The sequence below is a fragment of the Fukomys damarensis genome, unplaced genomic scaffold, assembly GCF_012274545.1.
Source record: "Fukomys damarensis isolate Sample0158 unplaced genomic scaffold, DMR_v1.0_HiC HiC_scaffold_21, whole genome shotgun sequence".
Lineage (NCBI taxonomy): Eukaryota > Metazoa > Chordata > Mammalia > Rodentia > Bathyergidae > Fukomys > Fukomys damarensis.
This window is the reverse complement of record NW_022900933.1, coordinates 22,969,799-22,973,921: the sequence shown is the minus strand read 5'-3', so window position 1 is coordinate 22,973,921 and position 4,123 is coordinate 22,969,799. Positions and strand designations below refer to the sequence as shown.

The following is a 4,123-nucleotide window of genomic DNA, read 5'->3' as shown; positions in this document are numbered from 1 at the left end:
GGGGAGGAGAAGAGGGGGGGAAGGGAGGGCAGGGACAAGGGGAAAAATGAGAATCAAGACCTATTATGTAAAGGTACAGAATCCCAATGATGAATGTAATTGTACTGTATACCTAGATTGTACCAATAACCTCAATAAAAAGAAAAAAAAAGAAATAGGAAATATCTCTATCCCAGGACTTAGTACTGGCATACTTGGAATTCTATAAATAATTGTCCTGAATAATTCTCATATAAATAAATGAAGAGATATTAAAACTGGAGTGTAAAGAAAACTAAGGTGATTATTTGCTTGATATAAAGGAACTGTAGGCATTCGGTTTTGAAAATAAATGAATGGCAATAAAATATTAAATAAAAAACCATCAAGCATGAGAAATTAATAAATAGTAGCCCCATGATGAAATTAAGTGCTTTCCAAAAGTTATATGTCAATTGCTTTGACCTCAAAGGCATAATAAAATGTTAGACATCATTTGTAAGGGTCCAGTTCGCAAAAGCTATTTTCAACCTCAGTGGAAACTGAAATATTGTAAAATTGTGTTAGAAAAATTGCAGGAAACAATATAGTTGAAACACCAAAAAGAAAAACACAACTGAAAACAAAATCTCAATTTTGGCTTTTAGTGAAAGCAGATTTAATTAGAGAAGTAAAGATTGACGTTTAAAGGCCCTGAATGCATTTATTGTGCATTTTCAGTGAGTTTAGAAGTTGAAGTCATGAATTATTTGTTCACCCTGATTCCACATCAAAGCTTCCAGGACTCATTCCCCTTGCTTTGAAGATATTACTAGAGATACTCTGCACAGAATAGTCCAGATTAGCCCCTTTTTTCTCACAAATGGAATAAAAGAGCATGAAGCAAGTCTTTCAAAGATAACTGGAAATGAACTGAAAACAAACAAGCAAAAAGTTGTGAGTTGCATAAAGAAGGTAAAAAGGGAAGAAAATAAACTTCTCAGACAGTCAGTTCCTGGTGAAAAATGTACGGACCTACAATCAGTGAAATGTTAAGAAAATACAGCAGGAGGCAACACTGTGTGATACTTCTTAAAAGAAAAGGAAAAGATGAAGACTCAAAGTATTCACCCATGCTGACCGACAAATAATTTCATCAGCCCAAAGATATATGGGTCATTATGAAAAACAAACAAGAGGAACAGATACTTTTGCAGAGAAGAAAAGAGACAGGTAGATGTTCCGCTTACATAAATAGGTTAATCGCAACTTGATAGGCTGTTAAATTCAAAGAAGCTAAACTGATGTGCTCTGAGCTTATGGAGAGAGAAGTACAAAGGAATAATGTAAGGCATATTGAAATTTTCTGGAATTATAAGGAATAAATTCCCAACATGATACAAATGTAGAGGTTGTTATAGAAAACTAAGAAGCCAATGTGAAAAATGCAAAAGTAATAAGGAAACCACTAAATACCCTATCAAAAAATTCAGTCACTATTTAAATGTATGAAGTTAATTACTAAAGAAGAATCCCAGAATAATAATTATTTAAGCTATCTACATGAGCTTGATAGAATAAAATGAATGTTTACTGGTCAAATGAGGAAGAGATGAGAATTTTTTTCTGTATCTTGAGTAATGCTTCTTAGTCACCCTACTCTCTCCCTCTCCCTCCCTCTCTCTCTCTCTCTCTCTCTCTCTCTCTTCCCCCTCCCCCCCCTCTCTCTCTCCTCTGTAAAAATCAGCAGCAGTACCAAGGACAGCAACTTTCAGTTTCACACAAGTAACCGACAACAAATAGAAGAGATATTTTAATGACAGCTCAGGAGTTTATATGAATTCAGAATACAAGTCCTTGGACTTCATCTCAAAGATGCAAGCACCTGACCTATGATACTATTTTTTGTATTTAGAACATGATTAATTATCTTGATTAAAACAATAGTTCACCAAGTTCTCAGCAAATTACTGACAAATCTGAAGATGAGAGATCACATGAACTGTAGAGAGTTTTTCCAATGTTCAACCTAACCTTCTCTTTGTAAAGATGTGGAAAATGAAAAGAGGTCACACAGATTTCCCCTAAATATACACACATGTACACAAACACACACACATGAACACACACAGGTTTAATGAACTTGAGCCTGGATCTAATGGAAATGATAGTTTCCTGTTCCTACTTTTTTTTTTAATTTGAGGGTTTTTTCTGATTCATATTACTTGAATACTTGCAGTTCTTATTCATCCATGTGCCAGTTTTTATCTGTAACTTGAAAAATGCCAAAACTAAGATGAGAAAATTAAGCCTCGATTCTAACATGTTACCATTTCTTAACAGCAATTTGACAATGTTTCTGTGTTTTTATGAAAACCTGACCAATAACTCCATACTCTATTCTGCCACATGCTAAATTTTCAAAAAATAATGGAAATGTACCTTTATTGTCATGAAGAGGAATATATAGTATTACCTTATTTATGCCTTAGATACAGATTTAGGGGAGATGCACTTAAATAGCCAGTGCATTCAAATTGATTTAGGGATCACTTCTTCAGGGAAGCCTGCCACTTGCGGTCTGGGCTATGTGCACCTCCTTTTTATCCTTAGAGGGTTCTCTGCTTACCTAAAACAATGCATCTATCACATGGAATTGAAACTATCTTTCTCTAAGCAGAGCATGGGAGCTGTGTGGCATAGCACTTCAACTACGTGGAAGGCTGAGAAAAGAATTTGAGGCTACCCCAGGCAACACCTGCAAGACTTCGTAACAAAAATGTATTTCTCCCTTTCAGGCATCCTCCCTCCAGTTCTATGAACAACTTAAGGCGAGAAGCAGAGTCCTCCCAACTCATTCATTCTCTATGTCCTCAAAACGTGCTATAGGGAAAGCAGATTACTACACACTGAAGACATTAACTATGGTTGAGACTTGAACCCTCCAGCATCCCAACCATGAGCTCCCTCACACTCCTGGCTAGAGGGCCTTCACCTGGCTCCCCACAGAGCCATGGTGCAGCCTGTCTCTCTGGCCTCCTGAGACAGTGTGAGCTTCCGCCAGGACCACACTCAGTGTCACTCCAACCTGACTTAGAATGACTATAAATGCCCTAGCTCATTTACAACAGCCTTAGCTGAGTGCCCAGTCAAGAGAAAGGCTAAGATAAAGAATTGCTCATTGTGACCCCCAAGGATTTCAGTTGCGAGGATTCCAAGATGGATCTGGAAGATGGAGCCTTCAATAAACTTGCAGGTAGTAATAGCATTATGCTCAAGGAAGCCCTGGTACCAAGATGATGGCTCCAGAGATGCTGCCAGAGGCACACGGAAAGGAGTGAAAGTACTTTTGTGTCTGACATGGCATGCCTTGTCACTCAGAAAGCTATTATTTTTGTGATAATTACTTTGACCTGGCAAGAACTTTTTTATGTGCCAGAACAATCTAGGATTTAACAAACAATGGTAGCAATAAAATATTTTGTTTGGGAAGGAGATAATTGTTGGTACACAACACAATTTTAAAAGGTCAGTTTTAAGAAAAAAATGTGGACTATATTTTCCAGAAATAAAGAGATGCAGGCAAATATTTACACAAGTGTCCTGAATCTACAAGAAAGTGGCTTTCACAGCTAAAGAATGCTGGGAAAATTCTTTTGGTAATTACCAGTTCTCACAGAGATTACTTTAAATTCCACAAATATCTCCTTGGGAATGATTTTGCAGATCTTTTTGATATTGTGATTACAAACACATCGAAGTCTAGTTTCTTCTCCCTTTTACCAAGTCAGAGGCCCTTCCCTCTTGGATAAACTGGTTGGTACTCCCAAGAGAATACCATTACCTCTTTGACTGACAAACAGAAGCTCGCGGTGATTTTGTTTGGCGACGTGTGTGTATTCAGAGTCTTTCCCAGCCAGTCACTATAGGTACTGAGAGGCCATCTTCATCCACCAACAACTCAGAATGAAGAACAGCCAGAAACCTATGGCTTCAGAACTGTTAGAGAAGAGAGGAGAACACGAAGAACCAAAGGCAAAGCCTCTAAAGACCTTAACTAAAAAATAGCGTCTTAAAATTCAATTTTAGGAGTGAAAAATACAGAAACAGTTCATAGCAGCCTACATATTTTTGATTCCATATGCTTAGCACATACTAGGCACCA

General features: G+C 37.3%; 1 pseudogene; it reads left to right on the top strand.

The window, feature by feature from the left end:
- The first annotated feature begins 1,262 nt into the window (after window positions 1-1,262).
- On the top strand, window positions 1,263-3,770 carry LOC117287128 (annotated as a pseudogene).
- The last annotated feature ends 353 nt before the right edge of the window (window positions 3,771-4,123 follow it).